Raw genomic sequence first — 17,256 nt, 5'->3', positions numbered from 1 at the left:
AACAATTCAACCTATGAGAAATGAGGTAACTCAGAAATTATATAGAGAAAGGGCCAGGAATGAACTGAAGTGTATGTGTGAAAGTGGGAAAAAATAATGGGTGACAATCCTACAAAGGAGCCTAAGAAGTATCTTTCCAAGAGAGAATCATGGTAGAAAGGTGTAAGTGAAACCCTGTAAACCTTAAAATTTCTTAGACTTATGAGTGTTGTAAATTTCCCCATTGGGAAATTTCATACTTGAAAAAATTTCCTACTGATAGTAAGAACTCTATTGGAATGTGAAACTCCTTGGCATGGGAGGATCCTTCTCCTCCCTACTTAAGACTACTTTAGGACAGAAACCTTTTGCTAAACAATGGAAAGGGCTTTGGCCTATGCTTAAGCATAGAAGAGGAAGTTCTTTGAGTCATGATTGATTTTAGAATTGATACAATAGAGATACTTGGAATGACAGAACCAGGTCTTGGAACTTCCAATCTCCACCCTACTCAGAGTAACAGGATTTAGGAAGGGCTGCAGCAAAGATCAAGATTTAATTATTTGAGAATATGACCTTCAACAGACATGTGCAAAGGGGCAGACCTCTGGGAGGTCCTGGGTTAAGTGAGAGCCACCATTGGCACAGGGGAGACATCAACAGTGATTGGTAGATGTGAGAACTGAGGGGAGGGGACTTAAATGGTTTCCTTAAAGATAGCGGGGTCTGAGGACAGGGGGAGGAGGTTTTGAGCTGGGATGTTTTGCTCTGAGAGGTTTTGCTCTGAAGGAGTCAGAGAGGAGAGAGGTCCTGGAAGGAGAGCTCCTGGAGAGGTCTGAGAGGAGGGCTTGCTCTGAAGGAGGCTGTGGAAGAAGAACTCAGAAGGAGAACTCAGGAGGAGTCAGGAGGAGAATTCTCTGGAAACATTTCTTAAAAAGAGGCTCTCTTGAAGGTGGAGCCTGAGGATTGCATGAGAATCCTTGCCTAGAGAGATCTTGGGTGAGTGATAAAACCAACTGACTGATTTATTCATTCTTATTCCTTTCTTCCTTTATCTCTTTTTCTATTGATTAATCATTGTATTATAAATTAAATTTCTCTATAAAACCCAGTTGGCTTGGGCATATTCATAAATTGGGAATATATTCCCTGGCAATCATCTTATATTTATATAAAACCAAGACACAGTAGAAAACATATTTCAGTGGTCATAATTGTTATATATTTCCCTTACTCCCAAACATTTTAATTATCACAACCTAGGGAAAATAAGTGAGTAGTTAAAGGCTGAAGTGTCACATACCAAATAAATCAATGAGTATGAGAAATAAGAAAAGAGTATGGGTTTAGCAATGAAGTGATTATTGTTGAATATCAATGAAATCACAACCTAACAACATAAAATCCTATTTCTATAACATGACTTATGTGTTTATAAGCAAGCAAAAGAGGTTTTCATGCATATATTTTTTGCAAGTTTCCTGGATGTGGACTATGAACCAAGATATGGGAGAAAAAAAATCTAATTAACTGTATTTGTTTTCTGTATGTGATGAGATGATTTCTAACATAAAAATCATTATATTCTAAAAACTTTATCTGTTGACTTCCGGTCAAGATGGAGGCTTAGAGAAAGCTAAAGTTCAGATCTCCAGTACCCTTCCCTACATAACTCAAACTATATGCTCCTAATGCCCCGAAATTCAAAACAAACAACAGCATAGACCCCGGGAATCCTCCTCCTGGACCTGGACCTGGATCAAAAGGTACACCCCCCCCCAAAAGCCTGAACACGAGCTCACTCGGATCTAAGTGATAGGCAAAAGGAAGGTCCCAGGACCCATCCCCCCCAATCCAGAGCTCTGAATCCGAGGCAGCAGCAGGAACCTCAGGGCAAGCAAAAGGGCCTCGGGAGCCGGCTATTCTGAAGGCCACATCCTGAAAACAACCTGACCCAGTCGAGGGGGCACCAAGACAGCAGGGAAAAAGAGAGAGACAGGAGGAGCCTGTAGCCCCCTGACCAGATCCTTCCATCTGAGGCTCATCAAAGGTCCCTGCCTCAGGGCATGCTCAATCTGAGGTTAATCCTATCACCAGCCCTCAGAGCTCCAGGAAGCCACGGCCCCTCCCCCCTCAGAGAGCAGGGTCATCTGAAACAACAGTAAACCTCAGGGCTGGCAAAAGGGCCTTGGGAGCTGGCTATTCTGAAGGCCTTTTCATGAAAACAACCTGACCCAGTCACTGGGGTACCCAGACAGCAGGGAAACAGAGAGAGATGGGGGGAGCCTGTAACCCCCTGACCTGATCCTTCCATCTGAGTCTCATCAAAGGTCCCTGCCTCAGGGCATACTCTGTTTGAGGTTAATCCTATCACCAGCACTCAGAGCTCCTGGAAGCTGCGGCCTCTCCCTCCTCAGAGTGCTGGCTCTCCTGGCCAACTAAGGCACAGAAACAAACACCCCACAGAAAGGGCCAAGCCAGGCTCAGAGCATGGAAGTAAGGCAACGGAGAAGCATTGGGAGGGAACTGAGCAGGGCAATAACAAGGAAACACCAGCAATTCCTGGCTTCCCCGGGAAGAAAGAACAACAACTGCATAGAAAGCACAATCTGCCTAGGGCTAAAAGCTGTGAACACCAGACAGAGATAAGAAAAGCTAGTCCTCCCCACTCAGATAGAGATGCCAAACTACACAGAAGCAAAAAAGCCCCAAAATTCCAAGAAAAACAAGAAGAAGGCGGCAACTTTGGACACATTTTATGGAGCAAAAATACAAAATACAGAGGAGATAGAAGAGGAAACACGAGCAAATGCTCGGAAACCTTCCAAAGGAAATGGAAACTCTCCACAAACCCTGAAGAATTTGAATCAGAAAGGATCAAAAAGATGGAAGCCCTCTGGGAGGAAAAGTGGGATATAATGCAAAAGAAATTCACGCATCTACAAAACCAGTTAGTCCAAACTGAAAAGGAAAACCAGGCTTTAAAAGTCAGAATCAGGCAACTCGAAGATAACGAGAAAGAATTAATAAAGCAAAGCCAAAAGACCAAGAAATTAGAAGAGAACATAAAATATCTCACTGACAAGGTGACAGATTTGGAAAATAGAGGAAGAAGAGATAATTTAAGAATAATTGGACTTCCAGAAAAGTCAGAAATAAACAGCAAATTTGACATCTTAATACAAGATATAATAAAAGAAAATTGCCCAGAGATTCTAGAACAAGGGGGCAATACAGCCACTGACAGAGCTCACAGAACACCCTCTACACTAAATCCCCAAAAGACAACTCCCAGGAATGTAATTGCCAAATTCCAAAGTTCCCAAGCAAAAGAAAAAATCCTACAAGAAGCCAGAAAAAGACAATTTAGATATAAAGGAATGCCAAATAGGGTCACACAAGACCTTGCAAGTTCCACTCTGAATGATCATGAGGCATGGAACATGATTTTCAGAAAGGCAAGAGAGCTGGGTCTTCAACCAAGAATCAGCTATCCAGCAAAACTGACTATATACTTCCAAGGAAAAGTATGGGCATTCAACAAAATAGAAGATTTCCAAGTTTTTGCAGAGAAAAGACAAGAGCTCTGTGGAAAGTTCTATATCGAAAATCAAGGAGTATGGAATACCTGAAAAGGTAAATATAAAGGAAAGGGAAAAGGAGAAAAATATTATTGTTTTATTTTACTCAAACACTCTTCTAAAAGGACTACATTTATATCAATCTATATATACTAACATGTGGGGAAAATGTAATGTGTAAATAGGGGGTAAAGAAAGACCAAATAGAATAATCTTTCTCACACAAAGATTCACAAGGGAAGGGGAGGGGAATAAAACTCCTATAAGAAGGAGAGGAAGAGAGTTTTTACTTAAAACTTACTCCAAGGGAAATCAACTCTGAGAGGGAAGAACATCCAGATCCATTGGGATTTTAAATTCTATCTTACCAAAAAGGGAAGGGAAAAGGGAAAACCAAGGGAGGTAGCAGGGAGGGAACAGAAAAAAGGGAGGGAAGAAGAGGGGGCAGGGGGAGGGAACAAAAGGGGAGGAACTAGAAAGGGAAACATATCAAGGGAGGGGACAAGGGGGACTGATTTAAAGTAAATCACTGGAGGAAAAGGTTAGAGCTGAAGAAGGGTTAGAATTAGGGAAGGATATCAAAATGCCAGGGAGTCCACCAATGACGGTCATAACTTTGAACATGAATGGGATGAACTCACCCATAAAACACAAATAGCAGAATGGATTAGAATCCCATTCCCTACCATATGTTGTCTTCAAGAAACACACATGAGGCGGGTAGACACCCATAAGGTCAGAATTAAAGGATGGAGTAAGACCTTCTGGGCCTCAACTGGCAGAAAGAAGGCAGGAGTGGTAATTATGATATCTGATAAAGCCAAAGCAAAAATAGACGTGATAAAAAGGGATAGGGAAGGTAATTATATTTTGTTAAAAGGGACTTTAGCTAATGAGGAAATATCACTAATCAACATGTATGCACCAAATAATATAACACCCAAATTTCTAATGGAGAAACTAGGAGAATTGAAGGAAGAAATAGACAGTAAAACCATATTAGTGGGAGACTTAAACCAACCATTATCATATTTAGATAAATCAAATCAAAAAATAAATAAGAAAGGTAAAAGAAGTGAATGAAATCTTAGAAAAATTATAATTAATAGACATATGGAGAAAAATAAATAGGGATAAAAAGGAATACACCTTCTTCTCAGCACCACATGGCACATTCACAAATATTGACCATACATTAGATCACAGAAACATGGCACACACATGAAGAAAACCAGAAATAATAAATGTAGCCTTTTTAGATCACAAGGCAATAAAAATAATGATCATTAATGGTACATGGAAAACTAAATTAAAAACTAATTGGAAATTAAACAATATGATACTCCAAAATTGTTTAGAGAAGAAATCATAGAAACGATTAATAATTTCATCAAGGAAAATAACAATGGTGAGACATCCTTTCAAACCTTTTGGGATGCAGCCAAAGTAGTAATCAGAGGTAAATTCATATCCCTGAGTGCATATATTAACAAACTAGGGAGAGCAGAGATCAATCAATTGGAAATGCAAATAAAAAAAATCAAAAGCAATGAAATTAAAAAACCCCAGCTGAATACCGAACTAGAAATCCTAAAAATTAAGGGAGAAATTAATAAAATCGAAACTGATAGAACTATTGATTTAATAAATGAGACAAGAAGCTGGTACTTTGAAAAAACAAACAAAATAGACAAAGTACAGGTCAATCTAATTAAAAAAAGGAAGTAAGAAAAGCAAATTAACAGTATCAAAGATGAAAAGGGGGGCATCACCTCCGATGAAGAGGAAATTAAGGCAATCATTAAAAATTACTTTGCCCAATTATATGGCAATAAATACACCAATCTAGGCAATATGGATGAATATATACAAAAATACAAACTGCCTAGAGTAACAGAAGAAAAAATAGAATTCTTTAATAATCCCATATCAGAAAATGAAATCCAACAAACCATCAAAGAACTTCCTAAGAAAAAATCCCCAGGGTATGATGGATTCATCACTGAATTCTATCAAACATTCAGAGAATAGTTAATCCCAATACCATGCAAACTATTTGACATGATAAGCAAAGAGGGAGTTCTACAAAACTCCTTTTATGACACAAACATGGTACTGATTCCAAGACCAGGCAGATCAAAAACAGAGAAAGAAAACTATAGACCAATCTCTCTAATGAATATAGATGCAAAAATCTTAAATAGGATACTATCAAAAAGACTCCAGCAAGTGATCAGAAGGATCATTCACCATGATCAAGTAGCATTTATACCAGGGATGCAGGGCTGGTTGAATAATCGGAAAACCATCCACATAATTGACCACATCAACAAGCAAACCCAACAAGAACCACATGATTATCTCAATAGATGCAGAAAAAAACCTTTGATAAAATACAACAACCTTTCAGATTAAAATCACTAGAATGCATAGGAATACAAGGGTCGTTCCTAAAAATAATAAACAGTATATATCTAAAACCATCAGCTAATATCATCTGCAATGGGGATAATCTAGATGCATTCCCAAAAAGATCAGGAGTGAAACAAGGATGCCCATTATCACCTCTATTATTTGACATTGTACTAGAAACACTAGCAGTAGCAATTAGGAAGAAAAAGAAATTGAAGGCATCAAAATAGGCAAGGAGGAGACCAAGTTATCACTCTTTGCAGATGACATGATGGTCTACTTAAAGAATCCTAGAGACTCAACCAAAAAGCTAATTGAAATAATCAACAACTTTAGCAAAGTTGCAGGATACAAAATAAACCCACATAAGGCATCCACTTTTCTATATATCTCCAACACAGCTCAGCAGCAAAAACTAGAAAGAGAAATCCCATTCAAAATCACATTAGACAAAATAAAATACCTAGGAATCTATCTCCCAAGACAAACACAGGGTCTATATGAACACAACTACAAAACACTCTCCACACAACTAAAACTAGACTTGAGCAATTGGAAAAACATTAACTGTTCATGGATAGGACGAGTCAATATAATAAAAATGACCATCCTATCCAAACTTATTTATCTATTTAGTGCCATACCCATTGAACTCCCAAAAAATTTCTTCACTGATTTAGAAAAAAACATAACAAAGTTCATTTGGAATAACAAAAAATCAAGGATATCCAGGGAAATGATGAAAAAAAAAAACCACAAATGATGGGACCTTGCAGTCCCAGATCTTAAACTATATTACAAAGCAGCAGTCATCAAAACAATTTGGTACTGGCTAAGAGACAGAAAGGAGAATCAGTGGAATAGACTGGGGGTAAGTGACCTCAGCAAGAAAGTATACGATAAACCCAAAGATCCTAGCTTTTGGGACAAAAATCCACTATTCTATGAAAACTGCTGGGAAAATTGGAAGACAGTGTGGGAGAGACTAGGACTAGATCAACACCTCACACCTTACACCAAGATAAATTCAAAATGGGTGAATGACTTAAACATAAAGAAGGAAACCATAAGTAAATTGGGTAAACACAGAATAGTATACATGTCAGACCTTTCGGAGGCTAAAGACTTGAAAACCAAGCGAGACATAGAAAGAATCACAAAATGTAAAATAAATAATTTTGACTACATCAAATTAAAAAGCTTTTGTGTAAACAAAACCAATGTAACTAAAATCAGAAGGGAAACAACAAATTGGGAAACAATCTTCATAAAAACCTCTGACAAAGGTTTAATTACTCAAATTTATAAAGAGCTAAATCTATTGTACAAAAAATCAAGCCATTCTTCAATTGATAAATGGGCAAGGGACGTGGATAGGCACTTCTCAGATAAAGAAATCAAAACTATTAATAAACAAATGAAGAAATGTTCTAAATCTCTTATAATCAGAGAGTTGCAAATCAAAACAACTCTGAGGTATCACCTCACACCTAGCAGATTAGCTAACATGATAGCAGAGGAAATCCGTGAATCCTGGAGGGGATGTGGCAAAGTAGGGACATAAATTCATTGCTGGTGGAATTGTGTACTGATCCAACCATTCTGGAGGGCAATTTGGAACTATGCCCAAAGGGTGATAAAAGACTGTCTGTCCTTTGATCCAGCCATAGCACTGCTGGGTCTGTACCCCAAAGAGGAAATGGAGAAAAAGACTTTTACGAGAATATTCATAGCTGCACTCTTTGTGGTGTCAAAAAATTGGAAATGAGGGGATGTCCATCAATTGGGGAATGGCTGAACAAATTCTGGTATCTGTTGGTGATGGAATACTATTGTGATAAAAGGAATAATAAAGTGGAAGAATTCTATGGAGACTGGAATGACCTCCAGGAAGTGATGCAGAGCGAGAGGACCAGAACCAGGAGAACATTGTACACAGAGACTAATACACTGTGGTATAATAGAATGTAATGGACTTCTCCATTAGTGGTGGTGTAATGTCCCTGAACAATCTGCAGGGATCTAGGAGAAAAAAACACTATTCATAAGCAGAGGATAAACTCTGGGAGTAGAAACTCTGAGGAAAAGCAATTGCCTGACTACACTGTTTGAGGGGATATGACAGAGGAGAGACTCTAAACGAACACTCTAATGCAAATATAAACAACATGGCAATGGGTTCGAATCAAGAACACATGTGATACTCAGTGGAATCACGCATCGGCTATGGGGGTTATGGGGGAGGAAAATAAAATCATATTTGTCTTTAATGAATAATGCTTGGAAATGATCAAATAAAATATTATATAATTTAAAAAAAACTTTATCTGTTACCCTATCTCTTTACTTTGTTTTTTGCAGCATACCAATGTGAAATGAAGCTAGAAAGGAATTATTCTATAAGGGATAATAAGTGGGCCAACTTTATATTCTGAAATGTTCAGGTTCAAATACTTTTTCTGAAACATTATAGGCCTATGACCACTGTGAATTCATTGATATTTCAGTGCCCCAATTCACATTAGTGACTTTAAATTACATATTAATAATATTAGTCCTATCAGTTTCCACATTGGAAGTTATGTAATGGAACAATGGTTTAATTGATATAAATAACTCTTGCTGAGATAATTCCCTCTAATAATAGATATCATCAAATTCTCTAAAATTTATAGTTGTAGTACGTTGTCTGGAAAATGGGAAAATCAAATTATTTTCTCTTGTTCATATTGTTACTCTGTGTCTTAGAGAACACTTGACGAGTGGGCTTTTTGATTAAAAGGTTTGCTATCTGTCTTTCACACAATGCTTGCTTGTAAAGATAGGCAACACCTATAGATTATTCACTAAAATCCATCCAGTGCCAATTCCCAAATGACACTGCTTTATCACTAAAATTAAAACTAAAGACTCTAGCTATTCCAAAGTTGTATAATTATTCACTTACACAATGAAAGAAGCAAAAGATTTACCAAACCTTATCAGGCTAAGCCCAATTTTTTAAAAAAAATTACAAAATTGTATTTTTATTTTATAAAGTGTTAGTGATATAATGCATACTAATTACACATATTACATATGTATTTGTATATTTATATTATATGTATATGTATATATATATATATATTTCAAATAAAATATATGAGAGGAGAATAAAACATCATATATGTTTCTTTTGGTTGACAAAATATCAAAGCAATCCATCTTAATTAGACTGTACAACCAGACTCAGTTACTACAGTGAGAGCTTAATCCAAAGAAGGTCAGGGATTTTTTCTTTGAAGTAGTTGATTTGGTTACTTATATAATAGCCAGGAGGTCTATTTTATTTAGTGAAATCAAGTACAAGAATTTGTTGTATTTTGTATTTTATTTTAGTAACAGTGATTAAAGAGTAGCAAATGAGATGAGGTCAGATGTTTGTTATCTCACTAACAGAGATGCCATGCACAATTTAGACGAAGTATTAATCATTCATGGCACAATTAATTTTAATTAGGACTGGTACAGAATCCCATATGGTTTTAGACATCATCCATTCATTAATGCAAACAGTGTGAGACGACATTTGGAGTGTCTGGGTTGATAGTCATGGTGGCCAGCCCGTGAAACACATGGCTATACACCCACTCATTTGAACTCCACAGTTCATTAATGGGCAAGAATCCATGTTTAAGGATTTTTGGCATGATCTTCTGTGTGAAGATAATTTCTGCTTTCCTCTTTGTCTTTGAAAGTGCATGCCTCCTGTTGGTCTATGCTTTCATCCTCTTCTTCTGACATCAGTATTACTGATGTCAGTTTTAATAAATTCTGAGCAACAGACCAAAAAAAAAAAAACAGGATGCAGTAGATGATTGGACAATCTGTCTAGTATTGACTCTAATTATGATTAAGGTACAAAGTTGACATCAGTAGACAGCATTTGAAGCATAATTCCAGAGATGTAAATTAAGCAAAAGCAAAAAATTCTTTTCCTATATCATAGCTTGAAGCTAATAGCTTACATTCAATAATGATTAACCATTTATAAGGCAATTTCACATATAGATTCATTATTGCAATGAAAATATGGAACAAGTTATATCCATTTTAAAATGAGGAAACTGAGGCTGTAAGGGATTAGGTGACATTTCCATAAATATGGTATATCTGTTACTAGAACCCAATTGTTTTATCTCCCAATACACATCTCCTTCTATACTACATTGTCCTACATTTAGATTTTATATTTTAGAAGTGGGAGGCTGCCTAAAATTATCTAGTTCTAAGGTTCTTAAATATCATTAATTCATGAACTCCTTTCGTAATCTGGTGAAGTCAATGGACATCAGCTCAGAATAATATTGTTTTCTTTAATGCAAAAAATATAATATGGATAATTACAAAGGAAAATATTTATATTAAAAGTTATCAAAAATTTCATTAACTTCTATTTAATAGCAATTCATCTAATTAAGCTTTCCAGAAAGATATAGCAATCATTTTTTTCATGGTTTTGCCCTCTCACTTTCCATTTTAAAATACTCCTCCTTGGTTACCACACACTTTATTTGTTGCCTCCATAATTAAGATATAAGTTCTTGGTGGGCAAAGACATTCTTTCTTATATTTATGTGCCCAATGATTAGTATACTCTTATTTATCATAGAGATTTAAAAAATTGTTTTTTTCATTAATTTATTTTACAGATTAGGAAACTTGGAGCCAAAGAAGGTAGCCACTTGTCTAAGGTCTCATAAATTTTAAGTGAAAAAGCTAAACCCTGAACTGAAGATATTTTACTACAAATCCAGGGCATCATGAGTCAAATACTGTTTCTAGAAAGGTATGCACTGTCTTTGTTGATACATGGAAATGTCTACTTCATGAGTATTATTTATTCAAATCTAACATTAAAGAATTTGAGATGGCTATAATAATTGCCATTTTGCTGGATTTTGTGTAAATGTTAATTTATATGTGTGTAATTGTATATTATACAAAACATAAGCATGGATATATATGCATACAAAAGAGGTAAAGACAAAGAGTGAGAGGGAAAGAGAGCTAGATAAAAGTTAAGATTTTAATGAAAACAGTGAAACAACCTTGGTAATAATGCCACAAATAATGCAATGGATAATGTCATCAAACTTCTCAAGCTGCTACCAATTCTCCAAGGACACAAACTGTAGTTATTTAGAACACTTTATTCCAAATGGTGACAAAGTGCTATAATGAAGCCATTCTCCAGCTCCTTTGGATTTTCTAAGAGGGTAATGCTGCTACTTCTATACCCTTGACCACAGAACAGGGACAGTCAATTAAGGAAGTTCATTCTGCTTACCAAATAAACAGTTTCAGAAGGACACAGTAGAGTGTGAGAGAGGAGAGAGATAATTGCTTAACTGAGCCAATTAGTTAAACTAACCCTAAAAAGGCTCTAAAGAACATGTTCATTACTTTCTGATAACTTTGAATAGTCTGTATGAAGTTGCTCACATTATTATATTCTCCCACCTCTACCCAAACTAACAACTGGCCCATTAATAAATGATCCATTATTCTAGATTTGTGACCAGTTTTGCCTAATCTAAGACAGAAGATTAATTTAAGTTTTCAAAATAATTTATTTCAAAAATACTTTTTTTTTCAAATACAAATGCAGAATGACTGAGTGGCTTTAAGAAGTGTTTGTTTCACAATCTTTTAAAAAAGATTGACATCTTAATCAAAGTGAGAATTAAGCTTGATATCAAGATTACCAGATTGCTAAAGAAAGACCAATCTTCTAATTTGCAGATATGCCAGATTATTTCTGAACACACTGGTTTCTGCTTAAAGAACACACTATTGACTGATAGACCATGGTACAATTGAACATAATGGACTTCTCCATTGTGTCAATGCAATGTCCCTGAACAATCTGCAGTGATCTAAGAGAAAAAACACTACCTATAAGCAGAGGACAAATGGTGGGAGTAACAACACTGAGGAAATGCAACTGCTTTACTACAGGGCTTGAGGGAAAATGATTGAGGAAAAACTCTAAAGTAACAATCTAAGGCAAATACCAACAATGGGGAAATGAGTTTGGAGCAAGGACACATGTGATACCCAGTGAAATCGTGCATCGGCTATGGGAGGGGGGGAGAAAAAGAAAATGATCTTTGTTTCCAATGAATAATGTTTGAAAATGACCAAATAAAATAATGTTTAAAAGTTAAAAAAATTTAAGAACACACTATTTCTATCTATGTATACAATATAGACACAGAAAGATACATTCATATGCATATATTTATATGTATTTATGTAAATACAAATATATGTATATAAGGCATGACATATATGCACATGCATACATTTCTACTTTCCAACTTAGTATTTATTTTTAATGTTTCACTTTAGCAATAGTCCTTACAACATAGTTTTGATGTCTTCATGAAAGCATTAATTGAAGAATCCATATTCTCAAAATTTTATTTTTAGGTTATTATAGATGAGTGTCAATTGCTTTAAGTTTTAGAATAGTTGTAAATTTGGAGAGAGGCTGTTAAGAATGATATTTTATTAAACAGTGATCAAGCATGATTCTGGAGTACTGATGACTAGAAACTCTTACCAACCTACAGAGAGATGATAGACTCACTATGTTCAACAAGACATGCATTTTTTAGAAATATCCAATGTGGAATTTATTTTTATTCTTTTCTACACATTTCTTACTGAGTTTTGTCTTTCATTTTCTTTTTTTCCCTATTCTGAGGAAGATGACTGCTTGATAATTAAATATTTAAATGTATGATTATTTATATTTAGTCATTTGTAATACTAATCACAATTTAGACTTTATTCAGATCTATATATCCAATCCCAGTCTCTCTCATGGACCACGGTCCATTATCACCAGCAGATTTTTAGAAATTTCAAAATGGATTGTTACAAATAAAAGTAGTTGTCTTTTCTTTCTATTAAAACCACACACTTTAGTAGTTCTTATTTTTTTCTCCAACTCAAGTATCCTCCTTGGTATTTGGTTTTTCAAAATGTATTATAGTTAATTCATTATTCTCACCCTATTCTATTAGAATGGTGCCAAATCTCCTTGTTTCTACATTTATATTCATCCTCTTTTTTTCTCCTTTAACAGTCAGCACTCTAGTTCAAGCTCTTCACACTTTTCATGTAGAATATTGAAATAAGTTTGTGTTTCTACCATGCCATTCTTCTACTCAATAAACATCAGTGGCTCCCTATTACCTCTGGGATCAAATATAAACTTTCTCTTTGTAATATAAACTATTTCAGAACCCGATCTCAACATACATATCCAAATTTTTACACATTATTTCCCTTCATATACTTTCTGGTCTGGGTAATTTTATCTTTTTATTGTCCCTCATACAAGATACTTCTTCCATTACTATTCTGTCTTCCTTTTTAGAATATCTAATTTCCTTCAAGTTTAGCTCAAGTACCGTATTCTAAAGAAAAGTTTCAGAAAGTACCCATGCCCTACTCAAATTACATTATATTCATTTTGTTTATATTCTCTATAGAACTATTTACGTATATTTCTTTCCCTCTAATAGAATATAACATTTCTGAAGACAAGGATGTCTTTACTTCTGTGGAAAACAGTAGACACTGAATAAATGCTATTGATTTATTGAGATAGAAAAAAATGAACAAGACTAGTCATCTCAAACTGTGGAAAAGTTGATCTCAAAGAAATGAGACAATAGAATACCATATCCGAACATCATGCACATTAAATGAAAGAAGCATGCTTTAGTAAATTAGAGACAACTTCCAAGGCAATAAGACCTCCACTCAAGTTTGTAATCTGACTAAATAACTGTGCCTCTAGGTAAGTCACTGAAACTTTTGATGCAGCAGAGTAAATTTGTAACATTATAATAAAGACACTGTTAACCTATACTGCTAAAAGGAAGTTCCTTATTAGAGGTTCCATAAACCAATGAAATAGTATGTCCAGTTAAGCAACATCAATTTTTTACAAGTGTAAAATATTTTTACACTAATGGAGAAAATCTAACAATCAAAATGTTATGGTGAATATTATTAGAAGACAAATGTTATTAAAATTCAAAAAGATAAAAGCTATTAAAGTGTTTTTAAATGTGGGAGAAAATAGAATATCAAGGAAAATATATGATTTTTTTTGGAGAGGATAGCAGTGAGATGATTGAAAGAGTAAGGAACCCTTTTGTATTTTTCTTCTTGTCATTTACCAAGCAATTTAGTCTTTAAACATTGAGGGAAAATATTTTAGCTGGTCATTGAAATTCATGATGACTTCCAAAGGACATCAATTTTACTTTCAAATGCCCCTCATTATATCTCCTTCTCTACTCTGGCATAGCTCCTCCCACCCATTATAGTCCATGCAGCCCCTGAGGCCATTTATCCAGCCCCCAACACACTTCCAGAAGGGGCGCCTCTTTCATTGGTGGTCAGTGAGAGGAGCACTGTATGTGGCAGCACCTCAAAGTGTGGCATCACTCAAGTACAGTACTACTTCCAGGCACATAATCCTTTGTGTGGCACCTAGTTCTGATAGTAACTGAATGAGAATGAGGCACTGCACAAAGGATTATGTGGCTGCATAATGGAAGACATCAGCATGGTGAGTAGTGATCTGGGGGAGGGGATTTTGCACTGTTTATACTGCTGCCCAGTATAGTGGTAGCAGTGATAGGCCTGTGCAAGGTGTGACAGGCCCATCACAGCTAGTGCTGCAGCCTCCGCTGTCCCAGATGGTGATATACAGATTTGTTCATATTTTTTTTAATAATCCAGCCCTCCAATAGTCTGAGAGACAGTGAACTGACCCCCTGTGTAAAAAATTTGGGGAACCCTGCTCCAATGCCTAGTAGTTAGTCTTATTGCCACAAGTCTCTCTCTACTCAGGTCCCTCTTAGTTATTAAAGTGTTTTTCATGAATTCATGTCCCCTCAACTCCCTGCCACACCCACCCATTTAATAAACTCCAGAGTTTATTGACCACCATGATAAAATATTAAGTACTCTTTTTTGGCACTCAAAGTGCTTCATAACCTATTCCTCCAGTCTTTTAGGATTTTACCTATCCCAAGCATACACACAATGACTCTGAAGTACATTATTGGCCTTCTCTTTGTTCAATGAACAAGACAATATTATAGTTTAACTCTAGCCATTTTCATTGCCTTTCCCCCTCCCTAGATTACTGTTCACTTTCTTGTTTCCATTTATTATTTCAAGTCACAACTTAAGGCTTACTATCAAAAGGATTGTTTTTTCCATTCTCCCATAATTCTAATGCCATTCTTCTTTTTTTAATTTCAAATTTATCTTTTATGTAACTTGTTAATGCAGAGTTGTTTTCAAGTTGTTTCCCCATAAAATTGCCAGTTTTTTGAGATTCAGGACTATTTTTTTGCATTTCTTCATACTCTCAATGCTTACCACAGTGTCTGACACATAATCAACATTAAATAATCATTTATATTGACTTAAGCAATAGCTAGTGAATGAGGAGGTTATAAATAATAAATAAATAAATAAGAATATATGGTATTCTTCAAAGATTTAAAATAATTTGTTACAACAGATTTATACCCCAACACATTTAAATAATCTAAGTTTGTTATTAATGAACCATAGTCTGGGATTAAAAAGTTTGAGATTCTCCAATCATGGAGAATAAAAGTGCCATAGAATTGGGGATAATTTTCTTTCCTTCCTTCTTTTCTTCCTTCCTTCCTTCCTTCCTTCCTTCCTTCCTTCCTTCCTTCCTTCCTTCCTTCCTTCCTTCCTCCTTGCTTTCCTTCCTTCCTCCTTGCTTTCCCTTCTTTCAACTATGAGAAATTACTTTTTCCAAATTATTATATTTATTTAAACTTATGTATTCTAAATACTTGAAGAAAAGAACAATATAAACTAATGGAGATAAGAGAAACAATATTTCTATACACCTCAAACTAAATCATGACTAAGATTTTCCTTTCATTGCCACCCTCATACCAATAGAAAATTCTCTGGTTTCAGAGACTGAGAAGTAGTTTCAAGTACATCTTTAGTTTTGAGGGAGAGATAGAGGAAAAGTTCATCATAATCTGATATACTATGCATTATACAATGATTATTCTCTTACCCTTCCCTTCCTGCTGGCATATATTTCTATTTTGACTAATTTTCCTTTCTAAATAGGTTCTAAGTTCTGTTATTCCTACTTTGTTAAAGAATTACAAGTGCTGGAAGAATTCTATAAATTTTGCCCTTGGGTTTAAACCCTCAATCACTCTCAACCCCACTTCCTTCTAAAATTATGAGCTTGACAGCAAATAAAACATCAATTTAATAACATTGAGATATATTATAGTCTCAGCTTCTATTACTAGAATATATAGATTTTATGAATAAATAAATATATAGTTATAATTATAATATAAAATTATATAATAAACTACATATAAAGAAATAAATAAATAGATTTTAAAGTATAATCAGACTAGATTTCCTTCAAAAGGCAAAATAAATATGTCTAGTTGTTAGAGGATTATTTGCTTAAATATTTGGGAAAAGAATCTTTCTTTGCCACTCTATTCTATAGCAAATCTCAGTATTTTTTAAGTTTTCTTATACAATGTCTAATATATATTTGTCCACACAACAGGAAGGCTTAAAGACAGTCATAAAGATTTATTTAATACTCCTCCTAGAATTGTCTTTATTCCTCTATCAAAAGGAAACTAGATACATTTGTCATTCATCAAATTGAGGGCAAAAATCCTACTAAATCTGAGAAATGTTAATTGATATTTTTTCTTTTTTATTGTTGTGTTATCTCATCATACACTTTGAACCATATTCCATTGTATATGAGGGAATACAGTTAAGATTGCCTTGGGGGGTCTTTACTTTGAATTTTCTGACTTCTTTCAACTCTAAAATTTCATAACTGTCATTTTTTGTATTGAAAGTAGTAACTGTTACTTTTGAACAGTAATTGCCTTTTTTCTCTGTCCCCTGACAACAGTGATTCTTATTTTGAAGAGAGGAAAAAAAGGGGCAAAAAAGTTTTAGAGGAAAGTAATATTGCCCTTGAGGCATTTTTCAATTGATGCCTATATCTTTTTTAACAACCATAATATAATGATAGCTTGTTCATCTCATATTTTTGTTACTTCTACAAAATTTTCTACACTTTGTAAAACAAGTTTTATTTTGCACTAAGAATCTTTATAGGAGCTTTATTTTATTGAATGGTTATTAAATAGTTAAATGTACATCA

Source organism: Monodelphis domestica, chromosome 6 (genome assembly GCF_027887165.1).
Source record: "Monodelphis domestica isolate mMonDom1 chromosome 6, mMonDom1.pri, whole genome shotgun sequence".
Classification (NCBI taxonomy): Eukaryota; Metazoa; Chordata; class Mammalia; order Didelphimorphia; family Didelphidae; genus Monodelphis; species Monodelphis domestica.
The sequence above is the reverse complement of the archived record's forward strand: the minus strand, read 5'-3'. Positions refer to the sequence as shown.